Here is a 14,510-nt window from a genome sequence, read left to right as displayed (position 1 = left end):
GACTTGTATATTGTTGATTTCTCTACAGGACCACAACCAGCCGTGTGCCTACTTGCAAAAGCTTCAGAAGGATGGCTATGGCATCGACGACTTGGTCATGCAGGCATGAGGAATTTGCACACGCTTGCGAAGAAGAAGCATGTCATTGGCATTGAGAATGTCAAATTCCTCAAGGATCACCTATGTGGAGCTTGTGAAGCTGGAAAGATGACCAAGGCTAAGCATCCAGCGAAGACTATCATGACCACTACTCGACCATTCGAATTGCTTCACATGGACCTCTTTGGTCCTAACCATTACACAGCTGTCACAAATGACGCATCTCTCTATGGGCTTGTTATTGTTGATGATTACTCTCGTTACACATGGGTACACATTGTTACTTACAAACTTGAAGTGCAGGAAGTCTTCAAACGATTTTCCTCGAGGGCTTCAACCAACTTTGGTGTGAAGATCAAGCACATCAGAAGTGACAATGGAACTGAGTTCAAGAATTCTGGTCTTGATGACTATCTTGATGAACTTGGTATTACTCGTGAGTTATCTGCTCCTTACACTCCTCAGCAAATTGGCGTCGTGGAGCGCAAGAACAGAACTCTTGTTGAGATGGCTCGCACTATGCTTGATGAGTACAAGACGCCTCGTCACTTCTGGATTGAGGCAATTTATACTGCGTGCCACATCATCAACAGGGTATATCTTCACCAATTCTTCAAGAAGACTGCCTATGAACTCCTCACTGACAAGAAACCCAATGTGAGTTATTTCAAAGTCTTCGGTGCTAAATGTTGGATTAGAGATCCTCATCACAATGCTAAATTTGCACCGAAAGCACATGAAGGTTTTATGCTTGGTTACGGAAAGGACTCGCACACCTACAGTCTTCAACATCGTTCTTCACAAGGTTGTTGAAACTGTAGATGTGCGGTTCGATGAAACTAATGGCTCGCAAAGAGAGCACCTACCCTCTATGATAGATGAACCAGAACCTGAGGAAACTATCAAGTTCAAGGCTACTGAGGATGTCGAGCTAATGCACCTGAAGAAATTGCTGAAGAAAATGGTGCTGAAGAAAATGCTGATCAAATTCCTCGACGACAACCTACTCATCCTCGCGTTGCAAAAAAAGTGCAAGTTGAGAAGATCATCCATGACATTCAAGCACCAGGTCCTCTCACACGCTCAAAAGCTTCACATTTATCTAACTTTTGTGGGCACTATGCTTTTATCTCTATCTCAGAGCCCACTAAGGTAGATGAAGCATTTCTGGAGCCTGAGTGGATTCAGGCCATGCAAGAAGAATTACATCAGTTCGAGCTCAACAACGTTTGGGAACTGGTCAATCGTCCAGATCCTCGCAAACACAATATCATTGGCACAAAGTGGATCTACCGCAACAAGCAAGATGAAAATGGCCTTGTGGTGAGGAATAAGGACAGCTAGTAGCTCAAGGCTACACACAGGTTAAAGGAATTGATTTCGATGAAACTTTTGCACATGTTGCTAGACTTGAAGCTATTCGCATATTACTTGCTTATGCTAACCATCATGATATCACTTTATATCAAATGGATGTGAAAAGTGCATTCCTCAATGGTAAGCTTGAGGAAGAAGTATATGTTGCTCAACCCCCAGGTTTTGAAGATCCTAAGCATCCTGACAAAGTCTTCAGACTAAATAAGGCCATCTATGGCCTCAAGCAGGCCCCTCGGGCGTGGTATGATACTTTGAAGGAATTCCTCATGAAGAAAGGCTTCAAACCCGGTTCACTCGACCCTACTCTTTTCACTAAATCATATGATGATGAATTGTTTGTATGCCAAATATATGTTGATGACATCATCTTTGGCTGTACTGACCAACGTTATAGTGATGAATTTGCCTATATGATGAGTAAAGAATATCAAATGTCTATGATGGGAGAGTTGAAATTCTTCTTAGGTCTTCAAATTCGTCAACAGCGCAATGGCATATTCATATCTCAGGAGAAATACCTCAAGGATGTACTGAGGAAATTCGGCATGCAAGATTGCAAAGGCGTCAAAATTCCTATGCCCACAAATGGCCATCTGTGCACTGATGAAAATGGTATTGACTTCGGTCAAAAGGTATACCGCTCCATGATTGGTTCTTTATTGTACTTATGTGCATCTAGGCCAGATATTATGCTTAGTGTTTGCATGTGTGCCCGATTTCAAGCTACACCGAAGGAATCACACCATAAGGCTGTGAAGCATATTCTTCGAATGTTCTTTGAAAAGGACACTCATCCTAACACTTATGCAAAATTGATGACTTAGATGTGCAACACATGAAGAAACGTTTTTCTTCAATCAATGAAGAATAACACTCTAAGTGTGAAGAAATTAATGAAGAATTTGATTCTCAGAACCCTACGACAATTGTACGCGGTGTCTGAAATCATCATTCTTATACGGTGTGTCACGCCACCACAAAAGTTGAAAATCTTCAATTTGAGTTTTTCCTCAGTTTTGAAATTCCTCAGTTGTTCATATTCTTCAACTTTGCAAAATCTTCACTGTTTCCGTCGTTTTCCTTCATTGGCTATATATATATATGAGTTTATGTCCTCTACAGCATTCACTTATGGCTAATTCTTCAAGTTGGTTTTTCTGCTAAGTGAATGTGATCGGACCCTTCCCCCTCTATGCTATACTCAACCCAATCTATTCACAAATTCTTCATGTGCGTTCTATTTGAAACTCATTCAAAATCTTCACTGCGTCCTTGTCAGCTGAAGAATTTGCGAACGGAACTTTTAACTTATCTTATCCAAATTTTCGGCTTTGCCGCTCAAACCGTTCCGCTTCCCACGATATACTTATCTATTCACCCACGATCTAACACGATCTCCACTTCTCAGTACGTGGGTGACACATGTCATGCGAATGAGAAGGGTCAGGGGCACGTTCGTCCAATTTCTTCGGGCGAACCTTTTTCACCGTGGCTATAAATACCCCCTCTCCCCTTCCTCACTTCTTTTACTCCGCTCGACCTCTCTCCAAGCTCGAGCTTCTCAAACCCTAGCGCCGCCGCTACATCATCGTCGCCGGTGAGGAAGAGCTTCACTGCCTCGACCTCGTCGCCGCCGTACTCACGCCGGCCGCGGAAATCTTCACTCCGCCGCCGCCGTAGCCGTCTTCCTCCGCCAAGTTAGGGCGTGGAAGATCTGCACAGACGAGCTTCACTTCTCCACATCCCAGTTCGTCGTGTTCTTCGTTCAGGGTAATTAAAAGTTACTTTTACTGCCCACTTTGATTCAAATGTTTACTACAAAATCTTCAAAGGTGTTTTTCTTCAAATCCTCACACACTAAACACCTCACATGTCATCTGCTCTTGATTCGTTTCTCTAAGCATCACTTTTCTTCAAGATTCCTCAATTGTGTGGATCTTCGATCTATACAACTCTGGAACCTAAGACAAAGAACGCTTAGTGAAATTCTTCAAGACTCATCTGGTCAAATTCCTCAAACTTGTTCTTATTGAAAAACCTTCTGAGAACGCATATGACCTCTCCAAATTCCTCGCAACTATACTCTGTTCACAGGTACTCATGTCCGCTGCTGAATCACTAGGTTCTCATCAACTTAACTCATTTGCAGCGTTCCTTGAAGAAAAGTTGCATACTTCTTCAGAGAGTTCAATTGTTCAAATTCCTCAACTAAAGAAAATGGCTAATGAAAAGAGGCCACAGAAAGGAGGAAAGAGGCCTGAGGTCAATACTGCCTTTGAAATCCCTGAGGACATTTATGCTGGGTACTGCACACCCCCTGAGGAAGATAAAAATCAGCGCAAGGTGCGCATTCAGAGGATAGAAAGGAGATGGGCAAAAGAGTGGAGGGAGTACAGGTATGTGACTCCAAAATACATGAAGAAATTCGCTGTTACTCCTCCATGCTCAAGACCTCCATTGGCACCTGGCCAAGAGGCAGATCCCACTAGCATCAAGCGCGGTGAGGATTTTCCTGAAGAATGGGCCAAGCGCCAGGCCAAGTTGGCCAAACAGGCAAAAGATGCAGTGAGGAAATTCAACGAAGATTCCACTGCTGCTGCTGCTGAGGCCTCTGTAAGGCCGAAGAAATCCATGGCAAAGAAGCCTGCGCACAAGCCAAGTGCCTCTTCTTCAATGCCCTCACAGCCAATTTCCTCAGCTAAGCCCTCACGGCCAATTCCTCAAGCCGCTCCTGCTCCTCCAAAGTCCTCAGCTGCTCCGACAAAATCCTCAGCACCTGTGCATCTTGCCACGTGCCAAAGGACTACAGGCATCTCCATTGCCTCAGGAGCTTCAGCTAGTTCCTCAGCTGCACCATATTCTTCAACAGGACCCTCTCTGCTGAAGACTAAGACCACTGCAGGACGAGGCTCTCGCCCAAGTCCTCAGAAGAAGCAGGTCGCCTTCCAAGTACCGTCTGAAGATGATGAAGCTGATGATGAAGAACTTGCTAAGATCATCAGAGACAGGCAAGTCAGGGCCGCTAGAGCCAAGGGCACAGAAGTGCCACTGCTTTTGGATCCAAAGCTGATCCTCGACTATATTGATCTCTGGCACAAGGACCCAAACACTCCTATGCCTGATTTCAAGTTGACACCTGGCCAAAGTCACATGCTGACCCATTTCATCAGTGAAGAAAAATGGAAATATGAGAAGGCCAGGCAACTCAAGAAAGCACAGTACAGGAAGGAGAAGTTTCTGAAGAACAACGTTGTCTCTATGACAACTGATGAACTCGTAAAGCTCCAGTCTGAAATCAAAGTCCTCAGCGATGATTTCAACGCTTACTATGCTGATTGGAAAGGAGCCAAGGTCAGGTTCGTCAATCTGACGAAGACACTCACTTCAAGTGCCGCTGCCCCTGTGCATATTGAAGTCACTCCGGCTGAAGCATCTGCTCAGCAAACTGAAGAACATGCCAGCACCGCTGATGACAATCAGGCTGCTGAAGATAATGTGAGTTCCAGGGCTGATGACTGCATTCCAGCCGCTGATGAAATTCCCAGGGCACCCACTTGTGGTGCGCCTGAAGAAAATGAAGAGGTCAGGGCAACTGCATCAGTTGTGCCTGAAGAAACTGCACCAAATTCCTCTGCTCCACCTGCGCCTACTCCAACTCCAATCCTTCCATCTGCATCAGATGTGAAGAAGACCAAGGCTGCAGAGCGTGCAGCAGTGAAGAAAAGGAAAGCATCAGCTTCTTCAGATTCTTCTGCTCCGAAGAAAATGAAGCCTATGACCAGCTCTTTTGCAAACCCGATTGATGCTGTTCCAATCTCAACCATGCCATCAAAGGACCTTGTTCCTTTTGATGAAGAATATGTGATCCCTAGCGGATCTGATGAAGAAACTCCTTCTGCTGCTACGTCAGAGCAGATGGATGAAGAAATTGAAGTGGATGAAATCCCTTCAACCCCAGTTGTTTCCTCGCCTGTGCCTCAGTTTACTGCTGAAGAGGCCGGCGTTGAAGAAATTGAAGATGAAGATGTGGACATTGGCTGTACCACACCTGTGATGAATGATGACTTTTGGGAAAGTCAGCACCCCAATTCTCCACTCTTCACTCCACTGCAGCAAATTCCTCAGTCCCCAGTCACTACAGTTCAAATGGGATCTGATGAAGCTCATGAAGACATTCCAGCCGCTAGTGCTGAAGAAACTGAAAATGAAGAATTCAAGAACCAGGCTGCCACTGAAGAGGAACCAGAAATTCCTCAGCCTGAAGAACCTGAGATTGCGATTCCTGAGGTTGTGATGCAACTCACTGACACTCCTCTGCCCAAACCAAAGGATCCATTCTCCAGGAAGCAAAAATTCAAGACTGATGCCTTCTTTGGCGAGCATGTATTCTTCACTGATTACAACCCTTATGACTCTGCTCGCATAAGGAAGAGGCGTTTCTGGACTGCCAGCCAGGCAAATTTCTATTCCTCAGTGCTGTTCGACAAAGACAAAGTCTTCGATCATGAGCACATTCCTCACGTGGACATGGAATCTCTGCCGTGCTTCGAGCCAGTCCTCAGTGTTCTTCACGACGCTGGACTGTTAAATTTCTGCACTGACATCTGTGATTGGAATGAAGAACTTATTCTTCAATTCTATGCAACGCTGCACATCACCGGAAATTCTGAAGATGTGAATTCATGGGTGCTGGACTGGATGTCTGAAAACACTCACTACAAGGCACCAGCTACTGAATTGCTTCGTGCCTTACCTCTCAGTCCGCCCCTTGAAGGTGCTTGTTGCGTCTACAATGAACCTGAGCTAACCGATCACTACATGCAAGTGCTGATGAAGCCTTTGAAGCCAGGTCAGACCTCAAGAACAAAATTCCTTGTGAAGGAATTGTTGTATGTGCCTCGGACTGTCTATCGCATTCTGACGAAGACATTGAGTCCAATCAAGGGCCACGACTCAAATGAAGAAGAAGTCGTTGGCATCATGAAGAATCTGCTTTTCAATATCATTCATGGCATTCCCATCAACTTCCATGATTTCTTCATGAGGACTCTGGCTAATGTCGCCATGTCACCATTTGAGTTGAAGCCTTATGCACCTTGGATTATGAGATTCATCAGGACAAGGTCTTCACTCAACTATAAAGCTGATACACTGAACCATTGCAGCTACTTGCCCCCAATTGAAGTCCTCAAACGGACATTTTCCTCAGCTGATGAAAAGGGCAAGGCTACTGCTGTAATTGATGAAGGCATTCGTCCATTGGATGGACAATTTCGCAAGGCTGCATCCTACTCCACCAATGATGACTCTGCCACCCATGACTCTGCCGCCAACGCACCCAAGCAAAATCCTCAAGGCACAGCACCCAGGGTGATGACTGACCGTGAGCTTCTCCTCAGTCTTCACCAGAAGGTTGATCGCAATCATAAATGGGTCAAGCGTCAGTTTGGTTCAATTCTTCACAACATGACTGCTACCCACAATGCAGTGAAGAAAAACCACTACTACCTTCATGAAATCCTCAACCGCACCTGGGCTGTTCTGTCTCAAGTCTATAGTGAAGAAGATCTGAAGACAATGGGTCTCAAGGACGATCTTGACTGGGCTGCACCTCCTCCGAAGAAGTACAAGAAGGTCAAGGTTCCTTCCTTGGTGGCCAGCTCCTATTCTTCATCACGTGACACTGATGAACATGAAGATTTGGACGACACTGCGGCAGGCCCTACTCCAACAACCGACCCCAACAACGCTGACGCTCCTTCATCACCTTGATATTCTTCAGGGGCGTTAGTCCTCATTTTCGACCCTTTTGGTCATTTGATGACAAAGGGGGAGAAATTTGAGTTAGTCTTCAAGCGGGTCTATCTTAAATGGGCGTTTTTTTAAGTTGCAACTCTCGTTCTTTTGAAGACTTTGCTGGATCGAGTTGTAAACTTAAACTCTATGGTGACCTGATACTTTTGCTGTTTCTTCTGCATTCCTCGTTAATGTTATTGCACGCATGCTGAATTACATCAGTCACCATATTTCATCATGCATTTCAAATTCTTCATATATTATGTCAAATGCGTGTATGAATTACAAGATATAGGGGGAGATCTCCATGATTCAACTCTTCAAGTGTGCATTGCTTCAAAAGCAAATTCCTCACTATGCACATCTTCAGGGGGAGTTCTTCTATATCTTGCAATCAAATTCCTCAATATCAGTATTTACACTTCATATGTTTATCCCCGTTGAAAACTTAACCTATATTGTCATCAATCACCAAAAAGGGGGAGATTGTAAGTGCATCTAGTGCCCCTTAGTGATTTTGGTGTATTGAAGACTTATAGGTTAAGGGACTAATGCGTTTGTGAGTGTACACAGATCTATAAGTCTATGAGGAGTTTGATAATTACAGAGAAAGTCGACCCCTAAAAATGAAGTTCTTCGACTGAAGACTTTGGATTTCTGAAGACTTTCTGAAGACTTTGAAGTGAAGAAATTGGTGTGACCTTGAAGACTTGGTATTCATTTGAGGAATATGAAGCGTGAAGACTTTTGTTTTCGTAGTTTCATTTTCTCTTTCTTGAGTCATAGGAAACACCGTACTGTTAAAGGGGGTCGAGGAAATACTAAGGAAAAATTTCCATGTGATGCTCAACTCAAAATCCTACACCTACCAATCCCTTCGAGTGAAGCCATTGGAAATCTCATACAGTTCAGTCATATTCTTCAGTGACAGAGACGAAGTTCTTCTGGTCTCTGAGGAATTTGTTCTGACTGAGGAGTTAGGAATTCGCCAGTGCGGATTGCCTACACAGTGAGGAACATGATAGCCCTGAGGAATTTGAACCTCAAATTTCCGACCGTTGCTGTGCTATGCGCCAGCTGTCCCAAAATATCTACCCACCTAACGGTCATATCATTGAAGGGCATTTATGTCTTATCATGCGGGCTGCTCCCTAGGCTATAAATAGCCGCCCCCTACAACCACTAGCTGGTTGGCTGCTCCGAGAGAAACTGACACTTGTCATTTGAGAGCATCCCATCCTCCGAGGACTTTGAGCGAAAATCATCAAGTGAGGAAAAACCCCAAACCCAAACACCTACAAACCCAAAGTGATTGAGCATCACTGAAGAGATTGATCCTGCGTGGATCCGACGCTTGTTACCTTTGAAGACTGTGCTTCTTCCAGACGGTTAGGCGTCATGGTCTAGAGCATCCAAGAGGAAATTGTGGATCGCCGAGTGACCGAGTTTGTGAAGGTTCGGAAGTCACCTGAAGACTTACCACGAGTGATTGGACGAGGTCTGTGTGACCTTAGTTCAAGGAGAATACGGTGAGGACTGTGTCCGGGGGTGTCCTCAGGTTTAAATACCTAGCCGCTCCAACCAGACGTACAACTGAGACAGCAGTTGGAACTGGTCTACCAAATCATTGTCTTCACCAAGCCAACTGGTTCTATTTCCTCAACTCTTTCATTTCCTCATTCCTGTGTTGTGCAATTGTTCATATCTATGTTTGAAGACTTTGACTGAAGACTTTCTCAATTTCCTCAGTTCAATTTCCTCAGTCTGTTTGTCTTCATCCTGTGTTATCCTGTGTTTACGCTTTCTGTACTCTGTGCTTGCTTTCATGTCATCATGATGACTATGCTTGTGTTCTGCTATGCATACTTTTGAGTACTTATTCCGCTGCAAGTAGTTCTTCTCTAAGGAATTTCCTCACCCACAAATTCCTCAGTGAAGAATTTATAAAAATCGCCTATTCACCCCCCCTCTAGTCGATATAACGCACTTTCATGATACGCCCCATAGAAGGCCCATGGATCGTATGACCCGTAAAAGGCCCATGGATCGTACGGCCCGTAGAAGGCCCATGGATCCTATGGCCCGTATAGAAGGCCAATGGATCCTACGGCCCGTAGAAGGCCCATGGATCATACGGCCCGCAGGAGGCCCATGGTTACAACAGTCCATGTGTTGCCATGATTATTTTGGCCTAGTTTCCAAAAATAGGTTATTGTGGCCACTAGAAAAACACAGAAAAAGAATTGCAGTGACTACAAGCAAACAACTAAACAAGACAATAAGGAAATAAATAAGCAAGCAATTAACGCTAGCCTATTACCGCTATTACACATATTACATCCACTGGGCATCAAAGTTTGCCACCAGTGCAAATATAGGGAACAAAGCAGCATATTACATGCACTGGCCTTCAAACTGGCCACGAGTGCAAATAAACACGGCAGCAAAACAAGAGCATAACTTAAACAACTTTAGAAGAGCTCAAGAAACGTGGTATCCACCATGCTGGCAATAAGCTTAGCAAGCTTATTAGCTTTGTCCTGTTTGGCGCTAAAATCCTCCCATGCTTGCTGTTGCACCAGTAAGTATGCATCTGAATGCTCCAGGGACTTCTGCAGTCCTTCCGCTTCTTGTCGCAGCACAACTGATCGATGTCTTTCAGCTTGTAGTTGAGACTCAAGAAACCGAACTGATTCAGACAATGAATTTGAATAGCTCGTGCAAGCGGTAGTGGCCAGTAACTCCAACACTAAACCAAGACAGGACTTTGGGGTTGTCTCACTGTCTTCGAGATAGTCTTCTTAGCTGTTTTATCAGCTTTGTTGGAGACCAACAAGGATGTGTCACTATCCTGAACCTTATCTGCATTACTTCCTTTACCATTGCTTAATAAGGCACTCTTCCCCAATGTTCTGTCAGCATTCTAAAAGAAGAAACAAGCAGACACATAACAGTTTAGCATGTACTAGTATATGAAACTCATTTCGTTGAACCATTTCATTAGTAAGGTGGACAGGATTAAACTACCAAGTCTTCTATTGCCAAGTACTAGTACATAATAAAAGCATCAAACAAACATATATCTATGTCCTATGGTCACTGCATTGTCTTGCCAAATCAAAATAGAGACACAGTTCAAATCATATCAGTTCAAGACAAAGCCGCAGTGAAAGAATACAAAGCGTGGGAAACTACACGGCACAACAAGATTTCAGATGGGTACCACGGGTCTACATGTACAAAATTGGCTCTGTTGTGATGCTAGTAATGTGCATGATATGAGAAGTCAACTGTATACACAATTGAAATTGAAATCAACAGAGCTATTGATAAGAGCAAGCCTGTTAAAGAAACATGCTTGAACATACCTGCTGTGCCATTGCAGTTTTGATTGGATCCTTCAATTTAAAAATAAGTTTGTATGAGTAAATACAGTGATACAAGAGCAAAGCAGTATGCACGATAGCAATCATAGTTAAAAAAGGCGCGCCTAGGCTCTAGGCGTTGGCGAAACGCATTGCGCATAACTACGCTTAATTTGTGCATAATTGCGCATGAGCATGCGCTTTCGTCAGTAAAGCGCAAGGCGGTGGCAAAACGCATAACTAACGCCTAGCGCTTTTTTGAACTATGATAGCAATGGAATCTTAAATTAGAACAGTTGTTCTTCAGGTTTAGGCACTTGTTCTACATGAACAAAGTACAGTAAGATGCAAGAATATAGTACTTAGAAATAGAAAATGAGCTCATAGACCTTACCACATTCTTGGTTCGGGACCAGTACAGAACAAGGCGTTCCCAGTCATCGTCCAGTAAATGTGTCTCAGGAGAACGTAAGGGAATTTTATGAGTTTCTTTCTCGGTGAAGTACGTTTTCTTCAGGTTATTCCGATACTGCCACCAAGCATTCTTGATAGAGGCAAAGGTGTCCCGTCTTTCGATGAGATGATGAATATCGCTTTGATGGAAGTCGACTTTGACGATCCGACTACGAACGTGCGAGGACGTCGCGCCTTAGCAATCGCTAAACCAACTCCGAGAAGTTATCGACCACGCCGAAGCACGATCAACCTGACCACGAGGGTCTGTTTCCTGCGAGCAAACAAAGAACAAGCAAGAAACTGAGATTGCAATCTGGATATTGCGAATATAAGATGAAAGCTTTATTGATCAAGGTGGAGTTCTGTGACGCCTTTGTCTGGTCGCTGAACACAAACGAAGTACGCGAAGTTGCAGCTATGGCGAACTTTTAATCTAATCAAAACCCAAAGTCTAAACAACGCCCTAAGGGCTGTATATATGGAGGAAGAGGGGGGGGGATTTCGTGGCCCTTGAGGAAGGGGTCCGAAACCAACCCTATCTCTTGTTTCCCCACACATACGGACTCTAAAAACAGCCTATACTTATGTATTTCGAAATTACATGGGCCTGGCCCAATAATAAGGTGACGCAGCACCTAGAATAGCCTCTGGACGAAAGTTATGAAGTAGCATCTTGTATATTTCGTCCAAGGCTTCATGCACGCATTATGGTGGCTTCAACGTCCTGAAATCATCACTTGTAACTCCGTTCTTGTTCCCCATGCGCATGCCATCATCTCCATGCTTGTTCTTGCTCCAATGTTCATCCTTCTCAAAGCTAGGCCCTTCATTTGTAAGCAAAACAAATGTATCCAATTTAGGCAGCATCATATTCTCATGAACATTAGAATCATTACCAAGAAACGAAAGTACCTGGTAATTTAATTGGCGTGCGCGAGCTCTAGTAATTGGTCCAGTATGTATAGCAGCAGGGGCTGTGGGTGTAACAATGGTATTGATGTCCTCATCAATTCTTGAAGATAGCAGAGGTATTAGCACAGGTTACCTCATCCCGAGTTTCCAAATCGGTCCTTCTCTATAGAGAAAAATGGGAAAATTTGTTGTATTATAACCATCATGGAGGTAGGATGTATGGGACAAAGCAAAGTAATTGCCATGAATAACATTACTTACACATAACTCCTGGACAAACACCTGCAACTGGCATTTTCCTTCATCTTCAGTATAATATTTCCAAGAAGGGAAGATACGCGCATACGATTTAACAACATCAAATGCGATAGATGCTAAACTACGACTAGCTGGTTGTGCTTCCTCCACAGGAATAGGCGTACTAACTGGTGGAGTTGGGGTTCGCCGTGGTAGTACTAGCCCTTTGGGCACTGGAGCTGCCTTACTAACTGCTCTTGTTTGGGAGCTCTGTGGTGGAGATGGTGCTGTGTCAACAGGAACTGGGTTACTATCTGCTGGGGTTGGGGTTAGATTGGGTGAAGCTGGTTCTCTGTCCATCGTAGTAGGGGTACAATCTGTGAGAGTTTGGGTTATGTGTGGTAGGGCTGGTTCTCGTCCATGTACAACCGGGGTGCTATCTCCACCAAGAGGTAGCACTGTTTTATTTGAAGACCGTGTTTTTAGTCCGCTAGATGCTGGCATCACCCGCTCCAATTCAAATGGCTGATAAACAGGAAACATAGTTGAATGTACAGACATTGTATGAGAGACAGATGCAATAGATAGTGTGGAAAAAGAGGGCATGAAATAGTTGAGATGTATATTGTTTAACTAAAACGGATAGCATGACATAATTTCACATATATGATGTCTATCTAAACTGGATAGCATAGTATAACATAATTCAAAGATATGATGAATAACTAAACAGGATCGCATGACATAATTCACCTACATGTTTCTAAGTCATGATCGCATCATTTAATTCACATATGTGATTTATATGCTAAACAGAGGGCATTAGATATGATGTCTGAACTAAGAACATGGTGTTGAATATTGTGTATATGATGTCTAATCTATGCAATGCAAGACACCATATGCATGATATGAGCAGTATAACCGTGCCAAGTTAGAGCGTACACCTCGGTGGGGGAATAGGACTGGTCATTTGTCTCTGAATCCATCTCCGAGGAGCTACCGGGACCCAACAAGAGATCTGCTTCAACAGGTAGCACTGTCTGCTCTGAAGGCCTTGTTTTCACTCGAGATTTTTCAATCTCCCACCCAAATGGCTGATTCACAGGAAGAGTAGTTTAATGTACAAACATTGTCGACAAATGGAAATGTAATGAAGAAAAGGATGGGCAAGATATCATTCAAATATATGATGTCTGGTTAAACAGGATGGCATTGCACATTTCACGTATATTATGGCTGGCTAAAAGACATGAGACTGCATAATTCCAATATATGATATAGAAACTAAACAGGTGGCATTACAGAACATGTCTAAACTAAGCAGATGACATATATGATGTCAAAAGTAGGCACTGGAAGGCAACATATGCATGATATGACTAACATCATCATGACAAGGTAGAGCAAACACCTTGGGGGGTAAATAGGAGTGGTCAGCGGCGTCTGAATCCGCCTCAGAACATATATCTTCCTCTGGATTACAATCTGGAGAGGGGTGTTGAGGGTTTGCCATTGAACCCACCATGGAGCGATGTCTGCATGACATTGTATTGCCGCGCAAAACTCTTCTCTTTTTCTCTACATGTTCAGCATGACTGTGTACAATATCTGACATGCATACGAAAAACATATGGTGAGATTATGTAAGGAGAGCATGCAGAAATTTAGAGTGATGGTAACAACCGGTGGATGGATCCAAAAATAATGATAGCAGGCTGATGATTGCTTTAATTTAATAAAAAGACAGATGATGATTGCTTTACTATTTGTTTCCCACCCAAGATGAACAACATAGGCATACCCTAGGTGAACCAGATATTAGACAGAGATACTATTCATTGCTTCCTCGATATGTCCCCACAACTAATTTAGAACTCAAGTTTGAACATTAATTTGGACCTGACTTGGAGTCCAAGAGGTGAACAGGACGATAAAGTAGCAGGTAATTTTAAGCAATGCATAACATAAGCAGAAACAAAAGAGTGCGACCTCTCTTGTGGACCCGTGTACTCCTCAGGTTCATCTGCTGAGTCGATGATGGTGATGCCGTTGCGGTGGGTGCCGGCGGCAGGGAAGGAGATCTGAGGCGGCGAAAGACGGTCAGGAGTCGTGATGTCTGGTTTGGTGGATGTTTCTGTCGATGGAGCAGCTCAGTTGAGGTGGACGACGGCGCGGCAGGAGCAGGACAAACCACACAAAGTTCCCTTCGACACCTACCTGTAACTGAAGTAATTCTGTAAGGGCTCATTTGGCTTGCATGATTCT

This window comes from Triticum aestivum, chromosome 6D (assembly GCF_018294505.1).
Source record: "Triticum aestivum cultivar Chinese Spring chromosome 6D, IWGSC CS RefSeq v2.1, whole genome shotgun sequence".
Lineage (NCBI taxonomy): Eukaryota > Viridiplantae > Streptophyta > Magnoliopsida > Poales > Poaceae > Triticum > Triticum aestivum.
The sequence above is the reverse complement of the archived record's forward strand: the minus strand, read 5'-3'. Positions refer to the sequence as shown.